Raw genomic sequence first — 16775 nt, forward strand, 5'->3', positions numbered from 1 at the left:
ACTCTACAAGAACTACAAGATCCAGTCTATTGGACTACAATTCTGGAACTGTCCAAACAATAATGAACAGGTGGAAATTCCTTGGAATCAATCAAGTGTTTTTTTTTTTTGCAAACATTTGTGCTAACAGTTGAACGTTATTGTGCACATTTAAATGACCTTATCAACGTATTTTTTTTAAATTTCACCACAGTAGCGTGCAGTCTCCAGCTGCTCCCGATTGCAAGCAGCAAGAAACCGATGCAAGATTTAGGTCTTTTTTTTCCTATTTTTCGTTTTCCCGTCTTACGTGCCAACAGACTAAAGTTAGAGTTAGCGCCCAGCATGATCCAGGCTAAAAGTAAACATGTGAGAAGCGAGGGCAGCTTTGCTCCAGAAGGATCTGCAGCTTCCAGCATTGCCTTTTTTTTCTTTTTTTTAATGAGAAACACCCGGTTTCATTCAACACCAAAGTTTGCAGAAAAGTACAGCGGGATTTAACAAATACCAGAACGTAAGTATGTGTTTTATGACTACGCCATTTACACTCGTATATAGTTTAATAGTCTCAATTTATGTTTACATGTGATGGACAGGGGCTATCGGTCGCACCAAAATGACGCCATTATTGCTATGAATTTGAAATAAAATCTTTTTATTCACTTGCGTTTGAAACATATGACCCGAGACATTGAAATTATTAGATATTCAACTCTCAAATGTCGATACATCTGACCCGCACAGTTTCCTTGGATGTACAGATATAAATAAAATGTTGTATTAAGTTGGAGTATGAAAGTACTAGTAATATACTAAATAATCATAGTTATGCATAGTATTATACATTAGTGCAAAGAGTGCAAGAGGAGCAGCTAACCAGATGTGCAAAATGGGCAGTCAGGTAAACAAGTCACTATACAATAACACTTGAGTACGATAGTGCAGATATGTCGTATCCTGGGTGTTTACTGTATTGTAGTTTGTGATTTGCTTTTCGTTGCAGCGGAGTCGGCTTTCCTTTTTTTCCTGGGAGCTCACAGAGTCCATTCAAGGTAAGAGCTGGCCGGGGAGACTCGATTCTTTTCTTGAAGGGTTTTTCCGTCAAAATGCAAAAGGCGCTCGCAGAGAGAAGCTTCTTTTATCTCTGACTTGACAGCGCTTGAGATATTTTGTCACTTTTCTTTCCGTGGCATAAAACCGTGCGTGACTCATATTTTCTCGGGATGTTACGTAGCCCAGATATTTTTCCTTCTTGTGTTTATGTTGTTGTCAATCCAGGCTTTGTCTTGTCAGACGCTACGGAAGATAAAATGTTATTTCAAATGTTGTTTGCAAGAAAAAACAGTTGAATCTAGTCAAGTCCCATTTTCATAAAGTGTCTCAAAGGACTGCACAGGCCACAATTGCACTATTCCCTGATCTAAAACCTACATGAGGGCTAGGAAAAACTCAAAAACCTCAGCATGAGGAAAATAGGAAAACTTGAGAAGGGGCCTCACTAATGGCAATCCCCCTTCCAGGATGATCAGGGTGGAATACATTTAATACATAAGTAATAAAACCGTTGGCAAGATGTAAAAACTGTCCAAAAAGTCTGTGACAGCAACAACGACTTGATCCTGTAAAATTGTCCCCAAAAATGGTGAGGGTTTAAAATGAGGGTCCTGGGAAAAATAACAATTAACAATCCATATTATAGTGTTACCCGTGGAATTTTTTGGCACCCTGGTGGGTGGAAAATCCAGGCATTTTAAATTTGACTGACAGACGGACAGATACACAGCACAAGTACCGTATTTTCCGCACTATAAGGCGCACATAAAATCTGATTTTTTTAAAAAAAAGCTGACTATGCACCTTATATATGGATCAATATTGAATTGCAAGGTCTCGCAACTAAGAGAAGCAGCCACCGACTCCATTTTTCACGTAGAAGAAGAAGTGCGCTGTGCATACTGGGAAATATTAAACAACGATTCTCTTTTATTTGTGCGTTTGTATAAAGACCCTGAAATGGCTCCTATTAAGAGACACGCTTATAACGCAGAGTTTAAACTCAAGGCGATCAGTCACGCAGTAGAACACGGGAATAGAGCAGCAACAAGTGGAGGAAGCATGACAATAAGCTGCACCAAGTAAGGAAGACTAAACAAAGTTTCCGTGGCAATAAAAGCGAGATGGCCACAGTTAGAGGACACACTTGAACAGTGGGTTGTTGAACAAAGAGCAGCAAGTAGAAGTGTCAGTACAATCACTATTCCAATGAAGGCAACAGCGCTGGCACGGGAACTTATATTTAAATAATTCAGAGGTGGTTCTACTTGGTGTGTGTTTACGTTTTACATTTTACAGTTATTATGTTATTGCTTTATTGTTATTGTTTTGCACTTGTTGTTTTTGCACATTACGAGTGTCACTATATTGCGATTGCACTAACGTTTCATTTACCATAACAGTATCAGACGTTTTTTTGCGTGTTGACTAAATGGAGGAAAAGTAAAATGTTATGCCTTTCTCTTGTTCAAAGATGTTAAGTATGTGTCACGAAAATGCTTTACCTCAGAGAAAATAATAAAACGGCTGTTTATTCATTTTGGGAGTGAATGAAGATTGTGGAAAGCTTGTTTGTTATCTATTAATAAAGTTTGACTGACCTATCTGACTGTTTTGTTGATATTGTTGACCATCTAATGGTTGCAAAACGTAACTACATCCTCTACTGTAGCCAAGTCAAGTTAAGTCACATTTATTTATGACGCCCTTAATCACAAAAATGTCTCGAAGGACTGCACAGGATTACAATTACAAAATTGCACAATGACCTGATCTTAAACCAGCATGCACTTATAGCGCCTTATAATAAAAAGTGGTCGGCGGCGCCCTCTGTTGGCTGCGGCTGCATCGGCTCGCGACAACGGGTCAGGTGCAATCGACATTTCGTTCTGTGTACATTGTTACACAGAATGACAATACAAGGAAATTATTATTATTATTATTATTATAATGCGGTGCGCCTTATGTATGGAAAAAGTTTAAAAATATATCATTCATTGAAGGTGCGCCTTATAACACGGTGCGCCTTATAGTGCGGAAAATACGGTACTCACCGTGACATTCGCAATCATCTATATAATAAGAAATCTAAAAATAATTTTGTTTACCTTTTAGATGATATACATCTTTTTTTAATTGTGATAATATTTTCTACTAATACAAGTTTATGAGACTCTGGTGGAACAAGTGAAACCTGACCTGCCAGAAAATTCCAAAAGTATGGAAAACACTGTATTTTCATGGATACAGGTTAATTCTAAATATAAAAGAATGTTCCTATTCCAGTAAATAAAAAGCAATCAACCGTTTCATTTCTAGGAGGAGGAGTAGGAGGAAGAAAGAGAGAGTTTCGGTCTCATGAGACTTGATAATCGGCTCGTGGAATGAAAAAAATAGCCGATACCGATCTCCATCAAATTCCCAAATATTAGTGAAGTTAAATGGCCTGCCTGATAATCGGTTGACTTCTACTCTGTTGACCAAGAGGAAACTTCCTGACAAAGGACATGAGTATTTTACCTGGAAAGATCATTTTTTTATATCTCCCCAAAATTTTTAGTATAAATGCTAGCAGCCTTTCGTTTCCAACTGACCGTTATTCGAGAACCAAGTTGTGTTCTTGACGTCGGTAGCAACAGTTTGTGATAGCGATACTGCAAACACGCTTTCCCAGTCGGATCGCTTTCAGTCGGTAACAACTTAAAAATAAACACGTTCCGTACAGTAACATTTATATAGCGTTGGCCTCGTCACAGCATCCGACAACCGACTGCGGATATCCGAGTCGGCAAAAATACACTCGAGTCGAGTCGCATTTATTTGCGATGCGTTTAATCACAAAATGTTTCAAAGGACTGCATAGGCAGCACTTATACCATCATCTGATCTGAAACCAACATGAGGTCAAGGAAAAATTCTACTTCGATTGAGCTTTTTAAAAAAAAAAAAAAAAACGGATGTCAAATTACTCTTCCTGTCTATTAATTCCAACAATACTGCAACGTTTGTATAGCGTCGACCTCTCCAACAATGGATCGCAGTTATCTGAGTCATCAAATATACATTGAGCTTTTAGGACAGTAAATTCCGGACTATAGAGCGCACCTGATTATAAGCTGCACCCACCACATTTTAAGAGGAAAACCGATTTTGTACATAAACAAGCCGCACCTGTATATAAGCCGCATGCGCCCACATTTAAACATGTAACACAAACACAAAATTAACCCAAACCCGACTTCAAGTCCCGCGATTGAAACTAAATGTCCTTCATTTAAGTCCACAGTCCAAAAATCACATGAACGGAAAATGATACCGGTACTTAAGGTTTGATGCAGACCTGCAGAGTCCGGGTCCCGTTGAAAGTAATCCAAACAAAAAAGTGTATATTGCCAAAGGTAAGGGTGAGGAAAAAATATCAGAACAACACATTTACTGACGCAACTCGTTTTTCTTTAACCAACTTTTTACCCCCTCTTCTTTCCTTGTTTGTCCCTCGCCTTTAGCGGTCCCCACTTAAACTCGGCACCCCGCGTTTGTTCCGCCCCTCCTTTTTTGTTCACCCGTGCAAAACATATCAGAATAAGTGTCTAAAATAAATACATTACAAAAATATACAGTTGCAGATATGTATTATACACGGGTTACACATATTTACAAAGAAAGACGGTACACCGAGAGAGTTTTCAAAGCTTTAATAATAATAATATAACTTTCATCTCAAACGGTGGCTGTGACAGGGCAGTTAATGGTAGCAACACTCGAGCGCCGCTGGCGGCCATTAGAAAAATTACATAAATTGGCCGCATGACTGAATAAGCCGCAGTGTTGAAAGTTAGGGAAAAAAAGTAGCGGCTTATAGTCCGGAATTTACGGTACATATTTGGGATATACAACGTGATTACTTTTCCACTCCATTTCAGGATAAGCAATTCTGTCCATAATGGCCCATAATTAGCACAGGATATCTGGGCTGCAAAAGTACTTCTCTATTTTAGGATAAGCCATTCTGATCCTACTGTAATGTTTATATCGTATCAGCCTCGTTGCCGTGTTGAACCATTGACACCGGATACCAGAGAAGTATAAATACCGTAAATTCCGGACTATAAGCCGCTACTTTTTCCCCAAACTTTCAACCCTGCGGCTTATTCAGTGATGCGGCCAATTGATGTATTTTTTCTAACGACCGCCAGCGGCGCTCAAGTACAAAAGGTAAGATTTAGACCGCTGGAATATATGCGCCGAGGAAGACTGCAACTTCTTGGCTTGTGCACAAATTAAATTAGCGTAAACTTACCCTCATCATGCAAATTGCAAAAAGAAAGGCACATGACGCAGCTTTCAAGCTAAAAGCAATCGAGCAGTCCGATAAAGAAGGAAACAGAGCTATTGCACGTAAACTTTACTTTGGGAGCGTGTTGCTAGCGTGTTTTGGAATAAGGGAGCGTGGGACGACGTCTATATGACAAAGTCTCTTTCCCATACTGAAGGAAGACGACTTTGATGACGTCGGTTATAAGGAGGAAGATGAGGACAGTTTACCGTGGTTTCTACATGTACGGTATGATTTTTTTAACAGTCCCGTTTACTGTGTCGCGAGCGTGTTGCTAGTAGCGTTTTGCTACCCTTCACAGGCACCGTTTTATTATTAAAGCTTTGAAAACTCACTCGGTGTACCGTCTTTCTTTGTAAATATGTGTAACCATGTATAATATGTATTTGCAACTGTATACTTTTGTAATGTATTTACTTTAGAAACGTATTCTGATATGTTTTGCACGAGCAAATGAGAAAGATGGGGCGGGGCAAACGTGGGCTGACGGGAAGTGGAGTAAAGGTGAGACGTGTTTGTGGACGCGGCCGACAATAGTGGATATATATTTTTCCAACCCTTACCTTTGGAAATATACAATTTTTTTCCTTGGATTACTTTCAACGGGCACCCGGACTCTGCAGGTCTGCATCAAACTAAAGTACCGGTATCATTTTCCGTTCATTTTGCCGGCGTTGATTTTTAGAGTGTGTCGGGTATGGGTCAATTTTGTGCTGCATTTTTTCAATGTGAGCGTATGCGGCTAATATACAGGTGCGGCTTGTGTATGTACAAAATCGGTTTTCCTCCCGAAATGTGGGTGCGGCTTATAATCAGGTGCGCTCTGTAGTTCGAAATTTACGGCACCTTGTTTTTTATATTTGTGTTCTTTAATTGACACATAATAATCAAATTTCTTTTTCCACGCTATTTCCGGATAAGCGATTACGCCCCTGCTTTAACCTTTTGGATAGCGTCGGCCTCGTCACTTCATTAATCAACTGACGCAGGATATTAGGGCTGCAAAAATCCTTCAATTCTTCAATAATTTTTCTTTAAATAGCATATGTAATCAAAATTGTTTTACTCTATTTCTGGATTAGCGATTCTGCCCGTAATGTCCTATGTCGCGTCAGCATCATCGCCATGTTGAACAATTGACACTGGATATCAATGCATCAAAAATAGCTTTGTTTTTTCTTGATGTTACATAAAATACTGAAATTACTTTTCCACTCTATTTTAAGGTAAAGGATTCCTCCCCTAATGTTACATTTTTATAGCGTCTGCCTCGCCGCAACATTCACCAAATGACACAGGGTATCAAGCCGGAAAATACCTCCATTTTTATTTAGGTTTTCTTTAATTGACCTATAATACTCGAATTATGTTACCAATATTTTTTTGAATAAGCAATTCCGCCCATACTGTAATGTTTTTATAGATCCGACATGGCTTGTGTTCAGCCAATCGGAACGTGAGGCAGACATTTGTATCACAGACAAGCGTGGGATGCTTGCGGCTTCACCAACTCATCGTGCATAGGATCGATGGGAACAGAAACAAAAGGATTAGTTCTACAGTAAGTGTTTTATTTCGATGGCGCTGCTGTCGGGTTGGTGAGTTGTCACTGAGGTTTCTCTAAGTATTGTCACTGCGCCCCCGTTAGCATTCTTCGTTAGCATCTGATTAAAAACAAATACAAGAGAAGGTGGTGTTTCATGATTAAAGTAAAACATGTCAAGTTAATATACCGGTGATCCAGTATAGCATATTTATGAAACTCACGAGGTAATTTCCATTCTTTCCTTGCCAGAAATGTCATGAACTGGATGACTCATTGTATATTATATACCAATCTCTCTCACTGATCCGAATCTAATTCTATAAGTAGTTGCTACACGTCTTCCTCATTAATCTCCAGCATTTTGCATCCACCCTTACCAGCTTTGACGCCATGAATAGAACTCTGCATATAATAATTGAGACCCATTTCTCCTGACTTTTGGTATCAATTTGCATGATCCAGAAGAACCGATAGGGCTAAAGAGTCGCTCGCTCTTGTTCCAGCCGCCCTATTTGCTCCACGTGTGGTACATGGATACGGTAACTTAGGTGGGCGTGGTTTAACGCTCTCTGTTGGATCGATTAGATAGATAGATACTTTCTTCATCCGCTTTGGGAAATTCACATTTCCAGCAGCATTCCGTCGCTGAGAACAATACAATAATAAAGCAAAAGGAATACAATTCACAAATACCCAATGTGACGTGCTAATACCCACTGTAGCGTGTTCTATAGAGTATTTAAATAGTGCTACATAAAATACACACTGCAATAAAAATACGGTAATATGCAATGTAGGGGGTTTGGTTTAATGTGGGCCTTTACTCCGCCGGGTGGAGTTAAAGAGCCTCATGGCATGAGGAAGAAAAGATCTCTTCAGTCTGTCCGTGGTACAAGACTGTGAAAGCAGTCTGTCGCTGAAGCTGCTCTTCTGTCTGGATATAATGCTGGATATAATATAGTTAATAATTAGTTAACATTAGATACTGGGGCAACAAAAATACATAGATTTAGGTTTATTTTTCTCTTTATATTATACTGAAATGAGTTTTCACTCTATTTTTGGATCGGCAATGACGTCCCTACTGTACTGTTTATATAGCGTCGGCCTCGCATTGAACACTGCCCGGAGCTTTTTTTAAATCCAGATATCCTTCTCAAACTACTTTTCCATTCCCCCCCCTCCATTTTTCTCTTTGGTTTCCCGAAAAAGCCATTTGGCCCCCCTGCGGCAACATTTCTGGAGGGGGGGCCAAATGTGTCCTGCTTCCGACAGGTGCCCTCTATTACCGTTACACAACAGTTGCCGGGTTTTCTTTTTTTAGGCCGATTATCCGATAACTCGGTGGGGTCGCCTGGCGACAGGTGGGCCGACAACTTGAGGCGGTGGCCCCAAAAAAAAAGAAAAATGTCGAGCTAATAACAGGGCTGTGTGGGATATCGTGCAAGTGTGCGGTGATATAATCACAAGGCAGAAAAGGGCAGCCGCCTCCCCCCCTTCCCTCGTCCTCCCCCATTTGGGTTGGAATGTGCAGGGGGAGAAAAATGATCCAATGTCATCCGGAGTGATGGAAGCTTGGCGCTCGAGCCAGAGGGATATGTTGAGACGAGAGGTGGGAGGCGAGGACGAGGGAGGGGAGGAAATTTGTCTTTCACTCGGAGTCAGACTACCGTATTTTCCGGACTATGGGGCGCAGCGAAAAAATTTGAAAGTGCGCATTAGAACCCAAGTTCCCCTTATATACAGCAAAAATACGAGTTGATAACCTCGGAAATGACTACAGTATGTATTTGTGTGTGTCATTAAACGCTGATTTACGGTATACTCAGAATATCTGTGCATTGATCATTCGATGAACATGCTGACCGAAATCGCAAAACATTGCGTGCGATGGAAATCGAACCCAGGTCCCGGCAGTAAAAGAGCTAGGGGTGGGCGGCTCGAGACAAATATTAATATTATCGATACTGAGTGAGTACTTGGATCGGATAAATAGTATTGTCCTGCGATTGATACTGTCTTTCATTCAATACGTGGACTGAGCAGTTAGGGAAAAAACACTGGACCGTTTGTACAGTAAGATTAAACATCTAGTTGGATCCGGCCATCTCTGTCTGTCCCTCACCCCCTCATACACCCCCCTCCGGAGGAAAACCAAGCCTATGCAACAAGGACAGTACATACACCTTTTTTGTTCCTTTATCTCCTTGGTTTCCTTATCCTCACTGTAAAATGTGGACCTGGAGTGCCACGTCCAATTTAGTTTTCACAATAAATCCCATGTTGTAACGATGACAATAAAAGTATATTCTATTCTATTCTTTCCATTTTAACTATGGATATAACACTGTCGTTGGTGATGCATACCTGCCAACACTATGGCCTTATGCGTTAGATTACTGCTTTCTATCTTTTAAAAAAATCACATTTAAAGAACCAAAAAAAAATAAATCCCTACTCGACTAGTAACATAGTCTGGGTCAATTACTCAATGATCATGACATTTCGAAGCGATAAGTATCGTATCTGTATCACTCGTTACTACCCTGTATTTGTCTGGATTGGATCGATACCGAAAGTGTCGAAACCTAACCACTAGACCACCAGTGATACAGATGACATACGAAAAGGCATTCTATTTTATCTCTTTGAGATAATTTTTACACAGATGCCAAAAAGGAGAAAAGAATAAGTGGTCCTGAAAAATATGAATGAACAAAAAAATTCATCATTAGATACACAAAGAGTTGTTTCCCTCGTGCTTTTTAAGATTTTTCATGACGACTTTCTTTTTTCTTCAGTCTTTAACATTCATTTCTGTCACTGTGAGTAAAAATGGTGTGATCATGAGGCGAGATCTATTACCTTTTTGCACGTCATCTGTCCCACTTGTGGTCCAGTGCAGTGTTTTTCAAGCTGACGACTTTCTTTTTTCTTCAGTCTCTAACATTCATTTCTGTCACTGTGATTAAAATGGTGTGATCATGAGGTGAGCTCTAGTACCTTTTCGCACGTCATCTGTCCCACTTGTGGTGCAGTGTTTTTCAACCTGATGACTTTCTTTTTTCTTCAGTCTTTAGCATTCATTTCTGTCACTGTGAGTAAAAATGTTGGGATCATGAGGTGAAATCTAGTACCTTTTCGCACGTCATCTGTACCACTTGTGGTCCAGTGCAGTGTTTTTCAACCTGACGACTTTCTTATTTCTTCAGTCTCTAACATTCATTTTTGTCACTGTGAGTAAAAATGGTGTGACCATGAGGTGAGATCTAATACCTTTTTGCACGTCATCTGTCCCACTTGTGGTCCAGTGCAGTGTTTTTCAACCTGACGACTTTCTTTCTTCTTCAGTCTCTAACATTTATTTCTGTCACTGTCAGTAAAATGGTGTGATCATGAGGTGAGATCTGGTACCTTTTCGCACGTCATCTGTACCACTTGTGGTCCAGTGCAGTGTTTTTCAATTAGACGACTTTCCTTTTCTTTCAGTCTCTAACATTTACTTTTGTCGCTGTCAGTAAAATGGTGTGATCATGAGGTGAGATCTAGTACCTTTTCGCACGTCACCTGTACCACTTGTGGTCTAGTGCAGTGTTTTTCAATTAGACGACTTTCCTTTTTCTTCAGTCTCTTCTCTAACATTTATTTCTGTCACTGTGAGTAAAAATGATGTGATCATGAGGCGAAATCTAGTACCTTTTCGCACGTCATCTGTACCACTTGTTGTCCAGTGCAGTGTTTTTCAACCTGACTACCTTCTTTTTTCCTAGTCTTTAGCATTCATTTCTGTCACTGTGAGTAAAAATGGTGTGATCATGAGGCGGAATCTAGTACCTTTTCGCACGTCATCTGCAGTGCAGTGTTTTTCAACCGTTTTTAGACCAAGGCACACTTTTTGAGTTGTAAAAAATCTCGAGTGTGCATTATATATGAAAAAAAATCCGACAATGGGGGTTGCAATTTATAACCCTTATAGTGTGGAGAATACGGTAATTCCGGGCACGCAGCCGAGTGAGGAAGGCGGGGAGGGAGGGAAGGAAAGCCAGCTTTTTGGGCTTTGAGGAGCACACAGCTGCTTCTGGAAAATGCCGCACCCCGCCCCGCTTAACCATCAGGCATGACATGAATAACAAGAACAGACCCAGTTTTTTTTTTTCTCCTCTCCTTTTTTTCCACGCGGCCGCCAACACTCCGGCCTCGCGCGGAGTGGAAAAATCAACAACGGCCGGGACGACGCGGAAAGCAAATCCGGGCTTTGGTCGGCTTTGTCTGGGCCGGGACGGACCCCGAGGGGCTTTGTGGCCCGACTGTGCACCAGCCAGTCACTAATGGACTCTGCGCTCGGGAGATCCCGACGTATTTACGCGAACATTTAGCTCCGGGTGCGACTATCCCGCGTGTCATGCTCCGTCACGTCAACTGTAAAACGTTTTATCATCCTATGGCATGAAGGAGAATGAAGTGGCCTCGAACGATTTTGCATTTGAAAAAATAAACGTGGCGATCGCTGCCAAAGCTTTTATTCAGAGATTCGGATTCAGTGGAACCTCGGTTCCCGACCATAATCCGTTCCAGAACCCTGTTCGAACACCGATTTGTTCGATCACCGAAATCGTTTTTCCCATTAAAAATAATGTAAAATTGTTTTAATCCGTTCCGACACCCTGAATGTTTACCACGAACGTAAACATGAAGCTAACCCGAGCTCATCGTACGTTCGCGTTAGCGTCATCTTCCGTACGAAAGATGACGTGAACGTGTCAAAATAAAAAAGATCAGGTCGTTTACACGTCATTTAGCACCCGGGTCTCCACAAAAAGTGGTGAGCGGTTAAAGGATAAAGAAAATAATTATGAATAGGATTTCTTACCTTTGTGGTGGTCTACAGAAGCCATGCTCTATTCCCTCGAAAGAAGGGAAACTCGCACACCTTCTTCATATTTTGGTATTATTTCTTTCTTAAATGCAATAGTTGTACGCACTACTCTTCTTTTTTCAACTGTAGCAACTTTGCTGCTTGCACCGACCTTCTTCCGAGGCATATTTAGGGGTTAAAACACTCCGTTCACCGATATTAAAAGCGAAAAGAAGTGCGCGCGCATGTCATAACAGTTCTTCAGAAGGGGTGGGGGCAATCTACACGATCTACACCCGTACGCCACTCAGCATCGCACCCTAGCGAACCGGCGTTCGAACTCCGATTTTTTTGAACGAAAAGCGAAGCAAGAATATCTCGAAATTTTTGGTCGAGAACCGATTTGTTCGAACTGAGAGGCGTTCGAAAACCGAGGTTCCACTGTACTTTATTGTCATTCCTGTACACGTGTATACAGAAGGAAATCTCGATACATCTGACCCGCACAGTTTCCTTGAATGTACAGATATAAATCAAATGTTGTATTGAGTTGGAGTATTGAAGTACTAATAATATACTAAATAATTATAGCTATGTATAGTATTACACAGTAGTGCAAAGAGTGCAAGAGGAGCAGCTAACCAGATGGGAAAAATGGGCAGTCAGGGAAACAAGTCACTATACAATAACAAAAACAAAAACCTTATTGCTAAAGCCATGCTAAAGTGCTAAGTAGGTTAGGCACTTGCATTGTTAGATTACCAATATTGCTAACCATTAGCTCTAAAGCCACTGCCATACAGTTTTCCAAAACAACGATGCTAGCCCCAATGATGCTGGTTGCCAATGCCGTAAGCCCCTATGCTAAAGCTAACATAACGTTAAAAAAAGGCAGGGCATGAGCATTCCTTGTTGCCAATGCTGCTAGCCGGAATCTCTAATGACACTGGAGGCGAGTCAGACTCCATTTCGTCTGTCTGACGTGTTTTTATATTGTATGTAGGCTAAGCTGTTAAATAAGTTTTTGTACTTGATGTTGATGCTGTAATTTCTGTATGTTAGCGCACGAGCAACTCTTAGCAGAGATGGTATTGATGGAAAGATGAGACTCTGTTGGAAAAACGTGTCAGGTGAGAATAGTCGTCAATAGGATTTATTGTCAACTATCCATCCATCCATTATCTGCACCGCTTATCCTCAGTAGGGTCGCGGGGGTGCTGGAGCCCATCCCAGCCATCTTCGGGCAGTGGGCAGGGGACACCCTGAATTGGTCGCAGGGCACACAGGGACAGACAATTCGCTCGCTCATTCACACTTAGGGACAATTTGGACCGGCCAATTCACCTGACATGCATGTTTTTGGAATGTGGGAGGACACCGTAGTGCCCGGACGAAACCCACGCAAGCACGGGGAGAACATGCAAACTCCGCACAGGAAGGTTGGTTGCTGGATTTGAACCCATGACCTCAGAACTGTACCGCGCTAACCACTGCGTCGCCGTGCTGGCCCTTGTTGTCAACTATTTCGACTATTTCCATTGTCAATTTTCATGACGTGGACTTCCTGGCGTGTGTCTTGGGCAAGTACATCCCGGTGGCACCCATCCCTCTCCAGGATGTTTTTTTTTTTTTTGTAGGGGTTTTCTCCCCCACGTGAAACAGATACTACTCGTGTCCATTGTTACCATGAGTAGGAGGAGCCTCCTGATCTGACTCTGATACAGCTCCTTCATCATCTTGTCGCCATTGTTTTTCAGGGTAATGAGTCGTTGCGCCCTTCAGAGATGAACCGGACCTCGGCATTGATTGGTTCCTTTAACTGGATTACTTTCAATGACTTTTGGATGACTCCAATACCAAATTCAGATTCAGATTCAGCTTCAGATCTACTTTATTGTCATTCTAGTACACGTGTATACAGAACAAAATGTCGATACATCTGACCCGCACAGTTTCCTTGAATGTACAGTTAGAAATAAAATGTTGTATTGAGTTGGAGTATTGAAGTACTGATAATATACTAAATAATTATGGCTATGTATAGTATTTTACAGTAGTGCAAAGAGTGCAAGAGGAGCAGCTAACCAGATGTGCAAAATGGGCAGTCAGGTAAACAAGTCAGGTAAACATATATGCTCATAAAAGACAAAAGAAACTCGATAGGAATAAAATGACTCCATTTTGTGCTGGCTTGGGGAGTAACGGAATACATGGAACGGCAAAAATGATGTTGGCAAGATGTTTCTGTGGCATTTGATGTTCGTTTTGCCGGAGATCAAAGCCAGGAGAGAAAGCTTACCACGTGTTGTGAGTCATCATTTGATTCCTATTTAGTTTCTTTTGTCTTTTATGAGCATATTTGGTATTGGAGTCATCCAAAAGTCATTGAAAGTAATCCAGTTCAAGTAACCCTACCCAACCCTGGGTATATTCTTCTACTCAAAGGATTTTACCCGGCAAAACATCCTGGGTTTTCGGCCGGCAATGACATTTCCTTCGTCACGACCGGCGAGGACTCGCCCGGGGTCTAAGTAGAGCCTTGGCGAGATGAGATAATGCTAGTCTTTACGCCTCGCTGTTGACATCCCCCCCCTCTCTCCTCCCCGGCGACGGCGGATGGAGAGAAAAAAGAAAGAGAAGGATGAGTCACCGGCGCTCATCTTTTCTCGCCTCTGCTTGGCAGCAGAAGCCCCCCCCTCCCCCCCCCCCCCCTCGCCGTTCCCGCTCTCGGGCCTTATGTGTGCATGCAGCACATGCCGGATGATATAAATAGCGGGGAAGCGAAGCTCGCCACTGACGAGTGACATTTGGGTGCCCCGGCGAGCAATGTCCCCTGTCATTTTCCTTAGAGGTCTGAGCGTTCACACAAAGTCGGTGAGCAGCGCTTGAAACAACAGTGAGCAACAGAAATCCCAAGTGTGGCAACTAAGTCATTATCGAACATGTCCAAAACTCACGTTACATTTTGCTGAGTTTCTGGGCAATGCAAAAAAAAAAATCACTTTTGAATGAATTGACTCATGTACTATTGCAAAGGTTGTACGGCCTACAAACGCCGTTTGTTCCTACAATTCTTTCACAAGAAATCCATTAATTTTTTGTTCCTGATATATTTTGTCACATAATATTAACATTTTGGGGGGCTTATTGAGTCGGTTGCACGATATAGAACCGTACTTAATCACATTTTTGAGTGGAAGTACAATCTTGGCAACAAGATTCACTTGATATCATTGGAAATTATTTGAATGCAACACAAACTTTTTCTTCTTTTTTCTGTGGTTTTTTTTCTACTTTTTTTTTAAATTCCTTTAAAAAAAAAAATCTCATTGTGTTTGTTTTTTCCAAGCTGTTACTTTTTCTTTTTGTTCTCTATCTACTATTTTTCCTTTGTTTCTTTTTTTCTTTTTCTCTGTCTTTTTTCTAAATTTTTCCTTCTTTTTTCTCTTCCTTTTGTTTCTTTTTTCTCAGCTTTTCACTACTCTTTCATTTTGGTATTTTTTTTCTTTTTTGTTCTATTCCCCCTTCCTTTAAGTCATTTTGTGCATCATTTTACATCATATTTGGTCGTGTTGGGATTAAAGAAGCAAAAACAACCTGAAGAGCCGTTTAGGACCCGAAAGAGCCGGTTCCTTTTAGTGAGCCGAGCCGAAGAAGCCGGTTCTCTACTAACTTTACTCAACTTCGTTCTACGTCGACTCGACTTCAAAATATCGCATTTAGGACACAACGTCGGGGGAACCCGTGTATTTTGACCTTCATGCACCGTAACTTTGACTTAATTGGCTTCTTGATTAGCAATTTTGAGCCCTGATTTTTGTGCGCCGGCTAGATTTTCTTGTGCGCTGAGAATGTGCGAGCAGTGCGCAATTGCCCACGCGCGCAGCTTAGAGGGAACACTGCCGGCGAGCCGCCGATACGCTTGGCGCTCGGCACGCCTTTCTCTCGCAGATTTAGCCATCTGTCGAGCGCCCTTAATATCGCCAGAATCCCCTTTCGCTCGATTCGTCTTCATGTACGAAGAACACGTGATGCACGCAAGGGCCGCGCTGTTAAACGAAATCCTGTCGACATCGCAATCCGACGTAGTGTCATTGTGTCATCGCAGAACACTGCCTTTTGTTTTAGGCTTTATAGTTCCAGTTGGTGAATTGAGTGATTGGCAGCAAGAATTGTCACATATCGAGGTTTAATGGCGCTCGACGATCAGAAGCTAGGCAGATTCAAGTCAAGTCATGTTTATTTGTGACACCCTTAATCACAAAGAGTCGCAAAGGGCTGCACAGACCACAGATTATTGCAAACCACAGACTACTATGACACCATCCCCTGATCTAAAACCTACATGAGGGCAAGGAAAAACTCAAAAACCTCAACATAGGAAAATTAATAAACCTTGACAAGGGACAGTCTCAAAGGTCTGCACAGACCACAGATTACTCCAAACCACGGACTATTATGACACCATCCCCTGATCTAAAACCTACATGAGGGCAAGGAATAACTCAAAACCTCAACATGAGGGAAGTCAAATCAAGGCATGTTTATTTGTGATGCCCTTAATCACAAAGAGTCTCAAAGGGCTGCACAGACCACAGACTATTGCAAAACTGTGACCATTATGACACCATCCCCTGATCTAAAACCTACATGAGGGCAAATAATACACAGATAATGTCAACATAAAGTATAGGTTATTCATATGCTCTAGAATAGAAGTATGTTTTAAGCCTAGATTTAAACAATTCCACTGATGTTGCAGATCGAATCTCAGGGGGAAGAGCATTCCATTTCAACTGGGGCCCGAATGGAGAACGCTGTCAAACTTGCGGATTTCTTCTTGGCTCTTGGGATCACGAGTAGACCAGCGTTTTCAGAGCAAAGGCTCCGGACCGGAACATAGGGGGAAATTCAATCTGAAAGATATGAGGGATCAAGCCCTTGCATGATTTTGTATACTACCAATAGAATCTTAAAATCACATCTTAAGCTAACAGGGAGCCAAT

At 41.5% G+C, this 16775-nt stretch overlaps 1 long non-coding RNA gene across 1 annotated transcript in view; it reads left to right on the forward strand.

The window, feature by feature from the left end:
• The first annotated feature begins 75 nt into the window (after nucleotides 1-75).
• Nucleotides 76-16775, forward strand: part of LOC148354550 (uncharacterized) — a 51210-nt gene continuing 34510 nt past the window's right edge. Inside the window, exons 1-2 of the long non-coding RNA XR_015852416.1 lie at nucleotides 76-493; nucleotides 983-1031. This is a non-coding gene — a long non-coding RNA (uncharacterized LOC148354550). The remainder of the gene's footprint in view (nucleotides 494-982; nucleotides 1032-16775) is intronic.

This window comes from Urocampus carinirostris, chromosome 13, assembly GCF_059441175.1.
Source record: "Urocampus carinirostris isolate Australia breed hairy pipefish chromosome 13, RoL_Ucar_1.0, whole genome shotgun sequence".
NCBI lineage: Eukaryota > Metazoa > Chordata > Actinopteri > Syngnathiformes > Syngnathidae > Urocampus > Urocampus carinirostris.